Source organism: Phocoena sinus, chromosome 10 (assembly GCF_008692025.1).
Source record: "Phocoena sinus isolate mPhoSin1 chromosome 10, mPhoSin1.pri, whole genome shotgun sequence".
NCBI lineage: Eukaryota > Metazoa > Chordata > Mammalia > Artiodactyla > Phocoenidae > Phocoena > Phocoena sinus.
Window position 1 is genome coordinate 94,282,855 of NC_045772.1, and position 20,055 is coordinate 94,302,909.

The 20,055-nt window shown below is 45.0% G+C and overlaps 1 protein-coding gene across 11 annotated transcripts in view; it reads right to left on the reverse strand.

The window, feature by feature from the left end:
• ETV6 (ETS variant transcription factor 6) overlaps nucleotides 1-20,055 on the reverse strand; it is a 240,627-nt gene that overhangs the window by 112,531 nt on the left and 108,041 nt on the right. The window contains exon 1 of one of the 11 annotated variants that reach the window (XM_032645768.1): nucleotides 10,559-10,679. The exons of the other annotated variants lie outside the window; for them this stretch is intronic. The gene's annotated coding sequence lies outside the window, so the exon portion shown is untranslated. Of the gene's footprint in view, nucleotides 1-10,558; nucleotides 10,680-20,055 lie in introns of those variants that run through there. 11 annotated transcript variants of the gene reach the window in all.

Here is a 20,055-nt window from a genome sequence, read left to right on the forward strand (position 1 = left end):
GACCTACTGTATAGCACAGGGAACTCTACTCAATACTCTGTAATGGCCTATATGGGAAAAGAATCTAAAAAAGAGTGGATCTATCTATGTGTGTAACAGATTCACTTTGCTGCGGACTCATTTACAATCTCACACTAGACTTCTATACTTTCATCTGTTCAGCGTCCACAAACTCCTTCTGTTTCGGGGAATCCCAAGATTGGCAGGGCTTTCTTACCTGTTCTCTGGAACATAGCCTGGGACAATCAGAGGCACTTGCTGCGGTGTTTGAATCTGAAGGGAGTGACCAATTCCCCAGGATGGCAAGAGAGTATTCATGGCAGTTCCATCAGTCTCATAAATTCACGTGTCCACTGGCAGCCATGTGCGGTGGCATTCTAAGAGGACTGTCCCCGGGGCATGATCTTGTCTGAGCTCCTGACGACTGAGCCTACCTTGGTTTCTGCCACTTTTTTTTTTTTTTCAGTCACGCCAATGACTTACCTAATATCTTTCCAATAAAAAATTTTCTGATTAGGTTACACGTAATTTTTGTTGTTGTTGTTATTTGCAGGTTAGAATACTTCTAACAGCGTTCTATCACAGAATGAGTTTGGCTGAATATATACTCTTGTCCCCGTGTAGTGAAAAAAAGGACAGAGGCTACTAAATCTAAAAACTACCTCCAACATAAACCCAGATGTTTGTTCTTCTCAAAAGCTGGCAACCTGGTGACAGAAAATCCCAACTTAAAAAAAAAAAATCTCTACATTTACTAAATTGTAGGAGATAACAAGTACACTTCCATTAATCAACTGTGCGATAAATGATGACTCACCCACTGGTTCATTCATCTAGTACGTATTTATTTTTATTTATTTATTTTTATTATATTTTTTGGGGCGGGCACGTATTTATTGAAAGCCTTCTCTGTGTCAGAAAGAGACAAGAGGAGTGATTCCTCATGAACCCTTTCGTTTTGGGGGCATTATGTAAGTACGGGCAGAGAAGGCTGAAGGTAGAACATTTGTATGTTACAGACACAGAAAAAAATATTATGGGCAAAACCTCTGAAAAATTCATGCCATTTGTTCGATACTGCCTAAGACTATTGCGTACAGACTTTAACCACTCATTTAATTATCCAGCACTCTAGGCAAACACAGAGGAGGTTAACTGGTCATTCTCTCTGCAATTCTCCTTACACGTTTCACCTCTACGAAGGATTCTCATCAGGTACTGAACTGGAACCGTGAGAACTGCTATGCAACCAGGTTTTGAGTAAAGACCTGGCTCTCTGGAAAATCTGAGCTATGAACCATGCTGAATCTCCAGGTTTCCAGGGTATCATGCTAGCAGGCACCCAAGGTTACCTCAATGATTATTTTACCAACTCTGGGGAAATTCTTCAACGAGGTATTATCTATCTTCCTTTTGGCAGAAAAGGGAAAAATAGCAGAGAGACAAGTGGTTGCATCACTTGAACTATGCCATTTCCATCCTGGAAATGTTTCTGTCTTGGTTCCCTAGGTAGAAAAGAAAGTGGGCCTTCTTGTGGGAGCTGTTTTTAGCACCTGATTTCTTTTTTGAGAAATCTGTTCCTTTCTTAATGTGAATGATTAACAAGACTAGCTTTCAAGTACAGTTTTAGATCAGAAACGAGCACATCACGGGAAAAGTCAGAGGAATTTTAAGGTTTTAAGATGGGAACTCAGCAGATTTGGCCCCGAATTCTGGGGAAGGGTTTGTGTGCTAGCTTTTCTGTTGCAGTGATCCTCCAAGAACCAGAAAAAGTACAAGCTGAGAAACAGCAAGTCAGTTCCCAAGTGATAAAAAGTTGAATTCTGAAGAAGGACCTATTCAGGAAAGCACGCACGGACCAACGCAGTGACGGGTGTGTGCAGATACACGGAGGGGAGTCGACAGGCCTGCTTCCAGGTTTGCTTGAAGCCTAAATCTGTGAAAACACACAGCAAAGTACTGGATCTAGTTCTGAACTATTTGGGGCCCAGCTACAGGAAGGACCAAAACCACACTAATATCTACTTCCGATGTAAATCTGGTTCTGGTTTTTTGGAGATAAAATAACTACCAGCCCCAGTCTGACAGTTTGGCGACGTTCAAGAAGCTACAATAAGCCGCAGCCCTAGGGCTGTATGGCTTGAACGATCAGTGTTATAAAAGAACGATGTGTCCGAGCCTCTAAGACCTTTTACCTGAAATGACCCACAAGTAGGGCTCCAACCTCAGAGAAAGAACTTGGCTTTTATACCGTGCAATTCAAACCCAGTGGACACAGCGCGGCTGGTTGAAAGGTGTTTGAAAGGAGAGTGATTTTCAGAAAGGAGACAATAAGAGCTCTTGGGCCCCTGAAGGGAGCTCTCTCTCTTCTTCCAGGCAGGCAAGCAGCTGCAGGCTGAGGGCAGAGTGATTTGCCTCCATGAGAGGGTGAAAGGTGGACACGTAGGTGTCACTCAGAACTTCAGTCTGGTTCCGTCAGTTCAGCCCAAATGCACACGGGGCACTGTGCTGCACCCCAGAAATCTAACACGGCCCTAGGGTTCAGGAGGAACACTGACCAGACCTCATTTTCTGGGGGAAAGAAAGGTTTCTCCGGGGGAAACCTCTCCTCAAATGACTTCCAATAGACAAGGTCATATCAAAACCAGGCGTGCACCAGGCCGGCTGCCTGGGATGACAGTTTCATTTACTGAGCACCTGCCACACAGCACACGATGACTCCCAGAAGCTCACCACCCTTGCGTCCGACAGGCATCCTCCCAGGGATGAGGAAAACGCGACCCTGTGACATTCGGTCTGCAGGGCTCCAAAGCCTATGCCTCTCCTGGGCATGGCTCATCCTGAGAACAGAAGTTCCAGGCCGACCAGAGGAGACCTCGCCACTCATTGATACTTAAGAAGCATCTACGGGGGGCTGAGCCCTTGCTGCATTCTGGGGAAAGAAGGGGTGACCCGGGCGGCACAGTCCCAGCCCTCATGGACCCTCTGGTTCGGGGGGAGGATAGACTGGGCACCCATGTTCTAAGCAGGGAAGCCGAGAGCGTGTTGGAAGCACAGTCAGGGTGTTGGCAAGTCCTCAGGGAAGCCCACCCTGAGTAAGTGACCTAAGCTGAGGCCTAAAGACCTACTAGAATGATACTGAATTTGTCTTACTAAGTTAGAGGTAGGTGGTGGTGCAGGGGAAGGGCTCAGCGTAGAGAAGAGAGTGGCAACCAGAATGAAGAGGAGGGAGAATGTGATCTGTACAGGAAACGGGAAAAAGCCCAGTATGGCTGGGGAGAGAGCCAAGAGGCGAGTGGGACCCAGAGCCCGCAGGGCCTCGCGGGCTGCTGCATCCGTGCCACGTGTAGCGGGAAGCTCCTGAGAGGGATACTGAAGAACACAAGCCCAGATCTGCATTTTAACACAATTAATCTAGGGGCAAAGTGGCCAGCTGGAGACAGAAGTGACCGCTATTTCATAGGCCTCCGTGGACAATAATGCTAGACAATGCTAGAAAAAATGATAGTAAAGAAGGAGAGAAAAATTCTTCCCACAATCCTCTCACCTTGAGTAACCACAGTTAACTATTTCCCTGCCTTTCCTGCTGGTCTATTTTTATATATTAAAAAAGGGAGGGGGATTATTTTCGGGAGAGAGATCTGTATCCTGCCTTTTCAAAAACCTGATTTTCAACTGCTGTATAATATTCCAGCCTGGGGGCCTGCCCTAATTTACTGAAGCGATTCCTTGTTGTTGGCGACTGCTGCTCTACTCGTCCACACGTACGAATCTTTGTCGGCATCTGAGTTTGTTTCCTAGTGATAGGTTTTTAGAAAAGAATTACTGAGCCAATGGGTATAAATCTGTTTAAAGGTTCTTTATCCATGTGGTCAAAGTGTCTCTTACAAAGGTTATGCTCCCTGCATTATATTTTTGTTCTCATGCCACTGCTGTTGTTTTTTGTTTGTTCGTTTCACTTGTGTATGGAGGCCTCTTGTGTGAGTTGCTGAAAGCCTGGGGTAACCAGCTGTGTCAGGTATAAATAAACACCTCTGTCTCCCCACAACTCCATCTAAACTGAGAATTAACATTAAAAGAAAAAACCCTGCCAGTTAAAAACAATACAAATTGGTATTTTATTATTTCATGTGTGTGTGTGTATTTATTTATTTTTTGGTGACTTATTTAATCTTAGTGCTCAATCGCATAAGAAGATGCTCAACATCGTTAACCACCAGAGAAACACAGGTTAAAACCATAATGAGACATCACCTCACACCTGTCAGAATGGCTATCGTCAAAAAGGACACGAATAACAAAGGTTGGTGAGGATGTGGAAAAAAGGGAACCCTTGTACACTGTTTTTTTTTTTCCCTTGTGCACTCTTGGTGGGAATGTAAATTGGTGCAGCCACTGTGGAAAACAGTATGGAGGTTTCGAAAAAAAACTGAAAGTGGAATTACCGTATGATCCAGGAATTCTGCTCCTGGGTATATATTAAAAAAAAAAAAAATGAAAACACTAATATGAAAAGATACACGCACTCCAATGTTCCCAGCAGCATTATTTACAATTGCCAAGGTATGGAAGTAACCTAAGTGTCCATCAACACATGAATGGATTAAGAAGATGTGATACACACACACACACAATGGAATACTACTCAACCATAAAAAAGAATGAAATTTTGCTCTTCACAATGACATAGATGGACTTGGATGGTATTATGCTAAGTGAAATAAGTCAGACAAAGACAAATACTGCATGACAACACTTACATGTGGAATCTACAAAGCAAAACTAGTGAATGTAACAAAAAAGAAATAGACTCACAGATCTAGAGAACAAATTAATGGTTCCCAGTGGGGAGAGGGAAGGAGGAGGGGCAAGATAGGGGTATGGGATTAAGAGGTACAAACTACTATGTATAAAATAAATAAGCTACAAGGATATATTGTACAGAACAGGGAACATAGCCAGTATTTTCTAATAACTATAACCTTAAAAAATCATGAATCACTATGTTGTAAACCTGAAACTTACTGTATGTCAACTATACCTAAATAAAAAATAAAAATGGGCTTAATCAGTTAAAAAAATTTTAACGCTCAATCAAACGTAGAAGTCAGGACCCCACCGACTGGGACTTTTTAATGCCACTATGATGCAAGGGCTTAGTCCTGGCATGCCCGTCTCCACCTCATTGGAGATTCACTTTGAAATAAGAAATCAATTTCCATCACCCCAGAACTCCCTGGGCAAGGTCCTAAGCTCCTTCTCTCACACCACTCTGAGCTCCCGGGCTGAGCTCTGACAACTCCATCACTGGTAAACTGGTTTGCACACCCAGTACTGGTGATAATTATCCCCTTCAGCATCACCATCAAACACAGTTAGCAGATGCTAACTTGGTGCCCTGCGCGGCAGCAGACGGGGCAGAAAGTGGATTAAACAGTTCCCCACACTCCAGGAAACTTTGGTCGAAAACAGATCATAGTAGCTTGGACAGACCTGAAGAACTAGAAGAAACAGAAACAGATCAGTACAATCAAGCAGTCGATGGCACGTCGACGCGGACACGATACGACCACGACGCTTGGGGCAGGGAACTCCTGTTGCTACACTAGCGGCTCACTGACCATTTCTTGGATGTGATGCTTGTGTGGTGCTTTATCAGGTGCCACAGCAGGAATGTTTATAAACGTAGACAGAATCAACACAGGGAGCGACCTGATGAGGACTCATAACTAGGGCGGTGAGGGTGTCTTCCGTTCGCTTCTGGTGCCTAGGTGTCTCCCCTCTTGGGTTGTAAATTCCACGAATTAACAGGGAAATCCGTCTGCTCTTGTTCATCATGGTTTCGGCAGTGCCTAACGTCTGCCTGGCACGTGAGGTGCTCAGTTAATATTTGTGAACACAAACTTTCAGAAAGACACTTTAACGAGCCATAAAGAGAGGAGTGTCTATATTTTATTCACAGGATAACCTCAGCCCTCACCACGGGGCCTGCCGCAAAAACAGTCTGGTAAACGTTTGCTGCGAATTGGCTAAGCTTTCTTCTACAATCACTTTGCGGGGGGGGTTAGAACTGGCGCGAGGGAGACTGTCGCACACTGTCAGTCTCCCTGCCTCTGCCATCGTTTCTGTCACTACCTTCCAAGGTTCATAGTACCGGGAACATCGGCCTTACCCTTCCAGATCCCAGCATCTTCCTTGACTGTCAATCAGTAACAGCCGAGCTCTAAAACCACAGTTTTGACTCGAGGAAACAAATGACCCTCAGGTGCAAGGTGACACGACCATACACGGGTAGAGAATTAGGAACACAGCACACAGTGAAGGCACCTAACCATGCCCAGATCTGCAGAGATCATGTCTTTATACATGGAGTTGCTAATCAGAGACACTCAGTAGAGACCTACACGTAGGAAGAGGGAGTACCAAGTCCCTAGCCTGCCCCGTGGGGCCTCTGTCCTCTAATGCATAATCTAGAATTCCCAGGGGTTGTCTAAAGCAGCGCCTTCCCTCCGTCAGAGGCTACTTAACACGTTACCAGTTGTTCATTTTCCCCCCCAAGTTCCTTCGAGGGACAGGGTGGTGGTTATGGTGTGCTCTTCAGTGTACTGGGCATGTCAGATAAATTATGCTTGAAAAGGTGGTGAGTCGAAACAGGTCTTACCAGTATTATATTTCAGATAGGTTAGAGTTATGTGGGCTTTTGTGAGATAAACGGACATGTGAACACCACTTATTTACATTCGTTTATTTGTCGTGGGGTGGGGAGGGGACCTGCTCCAAGTACCAATAAAGTTCTGGGACATCCATCCTAAGATGCAGATTGACCCTGTGATTTCCTATCTCTAAAGTGCTAGGACAGGTGTGCAGGACACTCTGATGATACAGCGTCCGTAATCTCTTCACCCAAATCCAGCCCTTGACTTTCTGAGTTCCATCTGCACGAGCCCCCGTGTTCTGATTGTAAAGTCTCGGGTGGTTAAAACGCAAGATCTCCGTGCAGTTTCCCAGGTGGTGAGCTCTACTGCAGGCCCAGACAAAACACAGTGGTTTGCTGACTAGGAAGAACATCACTCAACCCTGGACACGAACCTGCCCAGAACTTTCCAACTCACCCTGCTTCCTCATTTAACTCTCCCTCTTTCATTAAGAGCAAAACAACCAACCAAAACACCTCTCCTTTTCCTTCCCATTCTTCTCCCGTCGGCCGTGCAGTTGGGTCCAGCTCCCAAAGCCCTTCCCCTCTGCTGTCAAGGCTCCAGACCTGCCCTCCTTCCTGTGACGGCAGCCGTGCATCCCTGCTTTCTTCTCTTTCTCTCTCGTTCTCGGTGGCAGAACCAGAAGACGGAGGAGGACACACGTCAACACAGCAGCAGGCCGCTCCCTTTCCCGACTTTCAGGTCCAATACATCCTACTGCATCTCCAGAAACAGGGGTGTGTGCACCGTAGCCGCGGGGGAGGGTGCTCCAGAGAAACCTTACCTGACAGGATTTCCTTCCCACACCTGGGCTTGAGATTCTGGGGTTTGTTTATTTGTTCTTTGGAGAGAATGAAGTATGCTCTCCTTATAAATACATGCTCTGTTTTCCTCAACTGCCATTCTTTTTCTATTAGAACCTTTTCTTCTGAAAGCCCTAGTAGCCAGAGCTTACGGAAAGGTGCTTTGAGTATAGGCTTAGTGGGATGGATCCATGTAGAAAGTCTCCTTCAAAAGGGATCATGACTCTCAATTATCTCTAAGCAGAATCAAAAATATGAACTAACATATCAATAAAATAATGCAGATTTACATTTGAACAGGGACGGCTGATGTTCTAGAATAGGAATTGTATAATAAAGAAACCACGCTCTAAAATTCTAACTCTCCATCCTGTTCATTCTGATATCACTTCAAGAACTTTTCCATTTTCGAAGACTACTCAGCCATAAAAAAGAACAAAATAATGCCATTTGCAGCAATATGGATGCAACTAGAGATTATCGTACTAAGTGAAGTTAGGTCGGAGAGAGAAAGACAAATACCATATGATATCACTCTTACATGGATCTAAAACATGGCACAAATGAACCTACCTATGAAACAGAAACAGACTCGTGGACATAGAGAACAGACTTGTGGTTGCCAAGGTGGGGTGGATGGAGAGGGATGGACTGGGAATTTGGGGTTGGTAGATGCAAACTACTATGTTTAGAATGGATAAACAACAAGGTCCTACTGTATGGTGCAAGGAATGATATCCAATCTCCTGGGACAAACCATAATGGAAAAGAATATTAAAAAAAAAAGAATGTAGGGCTTCCCTGGTGGCACAGTGGTTGAGAGTCCGCCTGCCGATGCAGGGGACGCGGGTTCGTGCCCCGGTCCGGGAAGATCCCACATGCCGCGGAGTGGGTGGGCCCGTGAGCCATGGCCGCTGAGCCTGCACGTCCGGAGCCTGTGCTCCGCAACGGGAGAGAGGCCCGCGTACCGCAAAAAAAAAAAAAAAAAAAAAAAGGAGATATATATGTGTAAAAGAATTTTTTTTTCCATTTTCAACAGATCAGACTCAGCACAGTTGATTCTCAGGCAAAAAGATCTTTACTAATATACATATATATGGACATATATACATGCATGCATATACATATACACACACACATATACACATATATATGGCTGTTTTAGCTCTTGCTGAACTAAATAAAAATTGTTTTTATGTCAACGAAGTAAGCTTAAGACAAAGAAGTGACAAGGAAAATGGTAAGATCAAGATTTTTTATACTTAAATCCTGACCATGGCACTTCCTAAAACCGATCTTGGAAGTAGCATTACAATGTGGACAATCTACAGCTCTTCCAATATTATGAATCTAAAATAAAAATTTTAGACTTCTGTTGGTTAAAGATAGACCAGAGAGAATCACAAGACAAGTTTAAACCGAGCACTACCATTACTAGTTGTTCTTTATAACCTTGCCAAGTGTGGTAAAGAACTATTCTGACTTGGTGGTAGAAGGGAGCTGCCGGCTTGCTGTGGTTAATATCAAGTTCAATATTTAGTTGCCTTATAAAGGAAATAGGCACTTGCTTCCTTGACTCGCAGTGGGTTTAATTCCCCCATAGCCCTAGGAATAAATTTCTTAGAAATTTCCCTTTGGGGGGAAAATTGGTCCCCTTTAAATGTGTATGACAGAAACCATCCCCCCAAATCACCCATCACCCAACTGCTCTGTGGTCTTGGCCACAAAGGATCTCACTTCAGAGTAGGCCCAAGCCCAGCGATGGGCACAGACCTGATCACAGAGAACTACCTTCACTGCTCTGACACCTTTGATCACTGAGTCATAAGATTCCCCAGGGAAGAAATTATTAAATTACATAATTGTTCTTCCAAATTCACAAGCGTTCTCTTGTGGTTTAAGAGAAGTGACTGATTGCCGATTCTTTCTTCAAACTAATAAACTTTAGTAACCAAGGCTCCAGAAAAACAAACTCTTCTGTTGGCTGCCCGGCCTCCAGATTTTGGTTGTTCGTTTCAGAGATGAATGTTTCATAGAGATGAATCCCACCTTCCACCTTTCAGGTGTTTGAGAGTTTCCATGCATATCATCCCAATATCATCGCAGCTTTGATGGTGATGGGGATGGCACAATGTATTACATTAATCAGCTATCTTTTTTGACTGCCAATGTATCATGCTAGGGGCTTTCGGTATAGTTGGATGACTGACTATTAGAACTGGTGGAACTCAAGAAGCTAGAAAGGACGGACCTGCAGGTAAAGTCAGAGCTGGGTCCAGAGGCCAGGCTTCCTGACTCTAGGTCATACTCTCATTCCACTGCAACATAGTTCTTTGCCGTGAAAGCCTGTTTAAACCTTGTGTACGTTTAGTTGAAATTCAGGAGAACACCATGCATTCTATGAAGAGTCTTGGTTTACTTAGAGGAACCCAAGTGGTTAAATAGGACCTGTCACTGGTTATTTGAATTGAAACTGCATGCTCAGAACTCTGTAAGGAAGGGGATCGTACATCCATATTTCTTGATTTCTTCCCCTCTATTTGCTGTGAGGATCCACTTTCTCATGGGAACTTTAAGCTCTGAGTGTAGAGCTGTCACTGACGCCATGTTGACCTGTTACCATGGAGATCGCTCTGGTAACAAACAAACCTGCCACAGTCCAGACACACAAGTGCCTCATTCTGACTCCCAGAAGGATTATTCTACCCCCAACTTCCCCCAGTTTAAAGTTCATCTCTGCTAGGATTTAGCTCTAAAGTTTTGGAGATTGACTTTTAAATGTCATTAAAAGTATAAATACTCAGAGACAAGAAGTAAGGCAAGGGTGTCTCAAGACTTTAACACGACAAAGTTCGCACACAGCAACTGCTCCCTAGGTTGGAGTTATGGACTCAGTTATTACATTACTTGACAAGGAACCAAAAGTAAAATGTGGGGGGAGGACACCACTGGAATTCCCACCTAACACTTACTGATCATCAGCAATGCACTGTTTGCACAGTGTCTACTCATTCCTGCGAGCTGTGAACTGTTAAAGCACTCCTAAGAGTCAATCCCTACCTTTTCAGAAACTGGAGCTCTTTCCTAGATGGTGCAGGTCAATGGCAATGCTGTCACAAGCAGTGTCTAACGCAAAGACAAATACACTTGATGTCTGTCATCAGTTAAAGCCTTGTCAGAATCGCTCTGAGTCTTATGCAAGAGCTCTGGACCAACCAGGAGGGTGGAACAGAGCCATTGCTTATTCTTTATTCACAGAAGTCAAAAAGGCTTTCTTTCTCTAGTGTAGAAAAAAGCAAAAAAAAAAAAAAAAGCTCCATTTGTGCCTGAGACCTCGGTACCTTTCCAGAAGAAGGTCTATTTTAATTTCCCCTAAATCTTAAGGTTACTGGCGGTCAGGCAGAGGGAGCAGGGGCTGTGGTGCATCAGGCTGACAGTGGACAGATATGACCTCCCTGTCAGGATTCCCGGGAGTTACAGAAGGGAAAGGGAGGCTGGGACTGCCAGGCTCGTGTTCAGAAGCTCAGGCTTCAAGCTGGGCCTGGACCACATGCAGACATGAAGTTCTCTGGTTGCATTTATGATGGGCAGAGGCAACTCCAGCTCCCAACAGCGTGAGCTGAACAAAGGAGGTGAAGCTTCCTTGCTCTGTACAACTAGAGCTGAACCCAGGCCACTGCCTCGGTCCCCTGGGGACCTGATGGTCAGTGAAACTGTTAAGCACGTGGTTAGACACTGTCAACTCCCAACATCCAAGGCCTGGCGGTCCAGTTGGGGAGCTCAAGCCCAGTGGATTCAGTTCTTTCTCCCCACAGCTGCTCACTGACATTTTGCTGATCTGAATGAAGGGCAGGGAATATTAAACAGAGGCTAGAACTGGAACTTATTAAGTAGCAACTTTCTTTTCGTTTTAATTTGAACGGAAGGGATATTGAATTTCATCCACCTGTCAGTCATCTCGCTCCCTGTAGCACCTCTTCAGGTCCTGCAACTCCTCTGTTAATATGGTCTTCCTCCTAGTGGATTCGCCCCTTGCGATGCTGCCAGGTAAGGAAAACATCCGAGGAATCATCCCATCCAAGGGACTGGGATGCAGGAGAGTGCACACCAGCTCTTACGCTAAACCTGCCCCGCCTCCCTGCTTCGCCACACCCCCAACTTCCTCACCAGAGGAGCAAAGGAGCATAGTGTAGATTCGGTCACAGCATTTCAACAGTACTTTCTTTTCTTCCACCTTAAGCCCAAATGCGGAACATAGTGTAATGAAGAAAAGGAATTTTTTTTGAAAGAGCCCACTGGCAGCTAGAGGCCAACGAAAGATTAATATGAGAGACTGCATTTCTCTGCAGGAGAAGTGACACCGTTTCTCCCCTTACTGTGAACTCCATACTGACACCTACTTAAGTGTTTTGCTACATTTGCCAATGTACTCTGAGTCTTTTATAATTAGACACCATCAAAATCGTATGTTTCTCTCAGATCTTCTCCAGGATGTTATCTGTGTTTTAAATATAAATGAATTTTTACCAATAAAGATGTTAAAAATATACACACACACATATATATATAAATGAATTTTTAAAAATATTGTGGCCTTTATTGAAAAATAATTTTGAAAGTCTATATTCTTTGGGGAAGAAAAGTGAGATTAAGAATGGGAATGAGGAGGAGGAATTCCGGAGCTCTTTTCATGATGGTGAAACAAGTAAAAAAAAAATGATAAAACAACGTTGGGCTTTAAACAATAGGGCACACACTGAAAGCGTACTTGTACAGAGGAAATTTAATAAAATCAAGCAGAATCAAGACAAAACATGTTCTTTCTGTAGAGACTTAAAACATGTCCTTGGTTGGAAGCTTTTTAGATATTTATTTAGCTCTTATAATTACCATTTACCAGCACGGTAGGAGCTCAGTAATTACTGGGTTTGTTGAATGACTCTCCAAGTTTTTTCTTCCTTAGACTGACTTCCTACCTTACTCATCTTTGCATTCCTAGCACTGAGCATAGTGTTTCTTCAAATCAATGCTTCTCGAATAGAACCAGATTTGAATTTTCTTCCGAACAAGCCCAGATAGCCACAAACAATATTTCACAAGGTATTTCACAAGGAAAAGGATGCAGTCTGGCACCGGGCACTGTTCTTACCCACCTGAAACACGGCCAGCAGACTTCTGTCCTATTTTGCAAGGTGTGGCCAGAGCTGGCCAGTGAGGTTCTAGGCCAATTTGGCCCCAGGATGAACCCAAACAGGTTCTCTTCCAGGGGCAAGGGGCAGGGCTATATTTGCTCAGTTTATGCCCAGGTATATGATTTTCCACACCGGAAAGCTGCAGGCTTTTCTGCCATTACAAGAGCATGATGACTATGAGGTTAGTTTTGTTTCTTTTCAGGGACCCGGTATAGGTTTAACTCCACTTCTACGCACTGAGGTCAATTTCATAACAATGGACAACACAGACCAGATGCACGGAAGAACACAGGTTCGGGAGCAGACAGACCTGCGCTCAAATTCTGACTCTACCACTGACCAGTTCTGTGTCCTGGAGCCAATTACTTAACGTTTCAAAGCCCTAGTTTCTGTATGTGTGAAGTGAAGATAGTATCACCTACCTCTCAGACTCCTCGGGAGAAAAACAATAATGAGACAATTTATTAAAGCACCACTAACACACAGTGCACACCCCAAAAACATCAGCTGTCTTGTTTGGGGACTTCCCTGGCGGTCCAGTGGTTAAGACTTCGCCTTCCAATGCAGGAGGTACGGGTTCAATCCCTGGTCCCTGGTCGGGGAGCTAACATCCCACATGCCTCGCAGCCAAAAAACCAAACATAAAACAGAAGCAATATTGTAACAAATTCAATAAAGACTTTGAAAATGGTCCACATCAAAAACAAAAGAAAACAAAGCATCAGCTGTTTTGACTCAAGGCTAGACTTGTCACCATTTTGCATCTGTGATCTTCTAAACGGTATCTCGTTTTTCTAGCTCTTTGGTTTCGTCAAATCAAAAATGGGTGCTGACGAGACTGTTTGGAGGCAAAATTAGTAATAGTCCTCACTCATACAAACGGAAGATGAGGTGAAGAATAATGTGGCAGTCCGAAAATTACATATCAGCACATAATAAAACCTAACTGGCAGGGCCAGTCAGCGTCATGACCTCTATCTTGGAAGCCTATTTGGACAAGGATACCCACGATGGGAACGGCTGAAATAAACAACGACTTGGAAACATACTGAGTCTCCCCTGGAGCAGCTGGAAGAAGCTAAACCAAAATCCTGGGACAAGTTCTCTTAAGGAAACTGCCACGTTCAACCCATGACCCTGGTCATTTTCAAGTCAGCATTCACTCAGAAACACCCCAAAACAAATCGCTGTTGCCGACATAGCTGGCAAGCCTCAATTTTTTCCTGTTTACGTCAGATATACTAATTAAAAGTACCTAGCTTTCTGATGCAAGTTTCTTCATCAGACAAGCTGTTATACAGGGGATATTTCTTCCTTGCTCTTCAGAATAAACCCTGTAAGCAAAAGGCAAGGACCTCTTAAAATTGATCATATAATGTCACAGTTGAACAGAAGTTATTCAAGTCAAAGAGTTGGACTTCCCCCAATTTTACAGACGAGCAACTGAGGCTCAAAAAGGTGAAATAGCTCACCCTGATCTACAGAGCTATCGAATCACAGCCAGGATTGAACCCTGGCCTCCTGACCCCAAGTCCAAGATTCTTTCTGCCACACCACGTGACCCCTCTAAACTTCACACTGTTATTTTCCCCTGCAGAACCCAAGCACGCCGCACACATATAAAATCTCTAATAAACATCTTCCAAACTGACCTACAAATTCTACAATTCTGCTGTTTCAACCTAATGTGGTATTTCAATCCCCAAAGATCCCAACAGTGACTACAGAAACAGTGCTATCTGGTTTAGAGGAGTGTATGAAGCGTTTTTGAAATCATAATCTAATTTCCTCACGACAATGTGAAACAGGTGTTGCTGTACCCATTTCAGAGATAAGGAAACCGAGACCAAGAAGTTAAGTGACTCGCCCAAGGCGACACTGCTCGTTTCTGTACTGCTAGAGCTGGCACTTGAATCGAGACATCTGATTCCAGAACCTGGGCCTCTTCTACTTCATTAGCTTAAGCCTAATTAACACTGACCCCAAATAACACTTCCATCGTTCCTCCTCCCGGTCTGCTCCATAAAAAAGGAATTTAATTCATAAGGCATCTTCATGTCAAGTTAAAAAAAATTCAGGCTGACTAAACTACATAAAATTATAAGTTCAGGTATAAGGACGTCATCCGCCCAGCGCAGACCCTCATTTTCTTCGACAGACCAGACTTCAGACCCAGCTCCCAAGACCAGAAGAGCACTTCCATTTACTGCCTACAAGATTTTAAAGGCCAGTCTGAGGAAATGGCTGCTTTTTTTTTTTTTTTTTTTTTTAACCCCATTGCTGAAAACATCTTCAATCATTGCTTTGTGTCAAAGGGGGAGAGAAAGAGGTCATTTCTGTGGGTCTTGGCAGCACGGGGCTCTCACAGAACCTATAAGGCCTCCGTGTAGGTCAGGACTGGGTGAAGCCACAAAGAAAGGCAGCGAGAGAGATGCTCCCAGCCTCCCTGCCGGCTGCTCGCAGAGCTGTTAAAGATAGAGATGGTGGCTTCTAATGGCAGGGGTGGGAGGAAGGGGGATGCAGAGGGCTGCGAGGGAAGGTGTGGGGGGATGGATATAATCCAGCATTCAGGAACCTGTCAGGATGGGATTTATTTTTGTTCTGTGAGGGAGTATAATAGGGCTTTGCCCACACTCTCAATAGCTGTTTTGAAGTGAACCCGGCTGGTATGTCTTTAATTTGTCATTTCATTATGAAACTGTTTCCCTTCCAAGAAGCCTTCAAGTCAGGAAGCTCTGTCTGCCCACACAGGAAATTCCTTTGCTTCAACTTCCCCAAAAAGGAAATTTCCCTCAGAAGTGAGCCCAGCATATGCCTTTGAGCAGAGCTGTTTCAAGAAACTTTGGCAGCTGAGTCCTGAAAACACCCCTGGCTTGCTGGCTCCGACTGGGATGCTGGGATAAACAGTGTGGCTCTCTCCCCTCCAGGGGATGGGGACCCCACTGAAATGGTCCCTGGCCCCCCTCTTCCTCCCTCTCCTTCATTCTCCTGAGCCCTTGTGCCAGCCAGCTCCCACCATCCTGAGCTTTAATCTTCCAAGTCACACCCAGAGCTTTAACTCTCCAAGAGGGAATCCGTACCTGTCACTTTCATCAAGAAATAGGCATCCCTGATTATTTTTAACTGTAAGTTTGGCAGAATTATTTAACTTTTTAAACTCTATACATGCATAACTTTGATTTAAAAATTTTAAATTAGTATTAGGGGGCTAATCTGAAGAGGAAACAGAGCTTGCACTGTTTGCACGGGATTATTTAAAGCAGAATTTGAGGTAATTGTGTGTATTAATCCGCTTCTTCCAAAAGGCGCAGACTCCAAGAAAAAAAGGAAGAAGAAAAAGAAACAGGCATCTCCGAAGACATACCTACATCATACACGGGCACTTCGACACAAAGCACCCATTCTTGTCCTCAAGCCCACATACACTTAAGATTTCTGGTAGAAAGACTGCAGAATTTCAAACGAAGAGGGCGCACAAAAATAAAACAGCCAGTTATAGTTCCTAAAGCACTTATATGGCCAAATGACCTTTTATCAAGGGTGGTGGGGGTTTTCTACAAAAACTTCCCCGGTGAGGATTTGAAGTAAAACATGGACAGGGAGAAAATATCCCAAACCACAGCCTTATAAAAATTAATCTCTCAGACATACTGTGAATGACTAAGTGGGTGAGAGCCCAGAGCAGCTGTGCTGAAGTGAAGAATAATATATAATATTTTATGAAGCTTCTTAGTACAGAGGCATTAGCAGAAAACTGTGAGACTCACAGTTAAGTTTTTAATTTTCCATTTCAAATCACTTCATTAAAAAAAAAAAAAAGTTGTGAAAAGGAAACGACGCAGAAACCTAAAGCACAAAACGAAGGAGTGATACTGAACTTCACAAACTGTATCACAAGCGATGAGACAAAGAGAGACACAGACAGATGAGGAACTAAGGCAGCCCTGGATTTTCACCCTGTGCTTAAGACTGAACTTGAACGGCAGAGCGATAGGGTCCGATCTCATTACACTATTCGTGTGCCAGGACTCAGTAGGGATATTATTTACCGGGAAGCAGAGAGATATTTAAGGGACTAGCTAGACTCCTGTAGCCCACTGAAATCTGAATATATTAACACTGAGGTTTGGGGTTGTGGTGGATGCTTTTTCGTGGAGTGGATTTATGATTTTAGTTTAGTGAATTATTCTGTTTTTCTAAAACTTATGAGGTTTTAACCACAGTTGGATCGCAGAGGGGGATCCAACACTATTTTTCAGGTTCTTAAAGAGAATGGTCTAGGGACTAGGTCTTTGGGTCAGCCTGGGAAGAAAGGTGTAGAGTGGGGGGTCTGACCTGCTCGGCCACCTACTAGCTCTGTGACTTTGGCCAAGTTCCTTAGCCTCTTCAAACCTGACCTTTCATCAGTAAAGCGAGGGTAATAAAACTCAGTTCATAGCTCTGTTGTGAGGATTAAGTGATATAATCCGTGTGAAAAGTCCCTACCGTAAGCACCGAATACATGGAAGTTATTGCTCCACACGGAGAGCTCTGAGGAGTCTTTCTCCCGAGACTACATACCCACTCCTCATACAAGCCAGCCACCCCCAGCCAGCCCCTTCAATTTCCACACAAGCCAAGATGTTCCTGGCCACTTCGGCTTGAGATATGGGTTAACAGCTCCCTTATACCTCTGCAATCAAACAATTAGTCATCCCCGAGGTAGAAACATTTTGGTAAGAATGGTTGAAAAGCTTAAGGGTTCAGATTTGCACCCCCAAGTTCACCACTCCTCTCAAGAAAATGCAGATGGCTTACACATTCTCATGTTGACAGTGAGCTAGAGAGGTCCAACATTGTTTGGCCAATACGGATTCTGGCAACGTCTTGAGACCGACAACCAGGAACAGTGAGTATCAGATTATTCCTCTTGGTCTCACAGGTCCAGGTTCACGATGTTTTGTCTACATCAAGGGGTCTGGATTTTCCATCTAATCTTACGTCTGTCTCCTCCAAGGGGAAGCCAGCCCCCAGCAAAATCATGGAGTTTATTTCCAACTCAGCCCCCTCCCTTGACCTTCCAGGCTGACCACGGCTCTTCTATTTCAAAAGATTCGATTTGCTAAACTAATTTTCATTAAGACATTCAGGGACATAAGGTATTCATTATCTCTATCCAAGGTATCCTCTGCTATCATGACTATTTACTTTTAAAAGTGGAGCTAGGTGGAAACAATGCCTGATCCAGATGGAATGTACCTGAGGAGAATTTCAGGTGCCATGGTAGCTCACCGTGGGAAATCTTCAAGTGCGGGGCACTCTTGTGTCACTGCAGCTGAGTGACCACACGCTCTGCTGAAGCGTAACATGGGCCCTGTTCACAGACAACGATAAGCCCTCTGTCCTGGACCCAGAGTAGCACTGTCTGGACAATACAAGTGTAGAAGCTAGCCGCTTTCTGAATCTCAATACTCCTTCGGCAAACAAAGAAGCACCAGATGAGAGGCTACGTAGCTGAATGTACAATGCCAACCCTACGATACCCAGTTGTACTTCTTCAGCTTCGTTCCCTGGATCACTTTGGGTGGCAGGAGTCCTCACAGAAGCTCCATGAAGCAGATGTCTGGAGTAATAGCTCTGAGACAGTCCCAACCGAATTCCCCACCCTACACACACCCAAACATACATGCACACTCGTTTGGATTTATCTGAAGTAGAATTTTTTCTTTGCCCAGGAATCAAAAGACAAAACTTCTTCTTTCATAAGGCCCAAACACATTTTACCTCTGTATATAGATTTCTGTGGGTCTCTGAAGTACCCCTCGGCATGACCAGAGAACTACAGGAGAGTTTAAAAGGGCGTTTATAGGGGCTTCCCCGGTGGCGCAGTGGTTGGGAGTCTGCCTGCCGATGCAGGGGACGCGGGTTCGTGCCCCGGTCTGGGAGGATCCCACGTGCCGTGGAGCGGTTGAGCCTGTGAGCCATGGCCGCTGGGCCTGCGCGTCCGGAGCCTGTGCTCCGCAATGGGAGAGGCCACAACGGTGAGAGGCCCGCGTACCGCAAAAAAAAAAAAAAAAAAAAAGGGCGTTTATAACCCATGACTCTCAAGTGGGGACTGTCTCTCGCAGGGAATTTATACTTTTGTGTTCCTAAAAGGCCTCTAAGTAAAACCCCAAATATCTGGATGAAGAGTTGAATCACGGCCAGACCGAAAGCCCAGCAAGAAGCCCACACCACGCTTGACGGAACTGCGAAGAGGGGAACGCGAACTGTCCGTCCAGGGTGGGGACTTGGTGAAGCGGCTTCACCGCCACATCGCGGGAGAAGCGAAAAGGGTAAGTGTGAGGGTACAGTGCCGTGAGAATGGCGGTGTGGAAGGGATCAGAGTGAAAAAGAAAGGGAAGAAGTTTCTCCCCCGCTCTGTGGACATCTAATAGGAAAATACGCCCGAGACGGAGAAACCCTCCGACAACATCAGAATAACAGGTTTGTGAACCTGCCTGGCCGTAGGGCTGCTTCCTGAATTCAGGCTCCGGAGGAGAAAGAATCATTTCATTTCCCCAAGAGGGTTGGCACCAAATCACTGGCTTATATTTGTTTCCCTACAAAGAGTTCCTGCCATTGGCGACCCAAGAGCTACTTAAGGAGGTAAAATAAACCCCCTCATCAGCTTTGTTCACAAATCACTGCTGCTCTGGGCGATTCTTTTCTCCCTAATCCTACACCCGCTTTTCGCAGCTTTTGGCAATAAGTGGATGATTCGAGTAACTAGCTCAGGGCCTCTATTTAGAAATCGTTCCTTGGGTGCGAGCTTTCATGCCCAGGGGACGGTATAAGTGTCACGGATTCTCTCTGCTGGCCGCGCGGATGGAAATGTACTTAAAAGCGCAGCATCAAAGCTTTCACTTTAGGAGCTGAAAGCCTTCATTCCCTTGCCCACCGGGCTTTTTTCCCCCCATCGTTCATTAACGCAGTATTAACTGTGCATGTGCGATGGGGCCGGCGGAATGAGGGGAGTGTGGCCCATCCGTGCAGATCAGCTGGCTCTGTAAAGCCCGAAACCCAGTGGACACCACCTAGAGACGGAGCAAAATGCAGACTGTCATTTTTTACAGGTTACAGGAAAGGCAGACGAGCCCCCAGCTGCCAAGGGGATTCCCACAAATCATGCAGTTGGGGTCAAGGAGGTAGTTACCAGAAGACACACCTGTGCATAATGCACTAGGCAGACAGCCAAACTCACAGACGATTCTCAGGCCAGAAGCGGGGCTTGGAGAACAGGGGAGCGGGCCTGCGGTTCTGCTGTGAGGTCCTGGGACCCAGGGGAAGATGCGAGCGGCTGAGGCAGCCTTCAGGAGACCTGCCAGGCGGAGCAGCTGGCTCGGG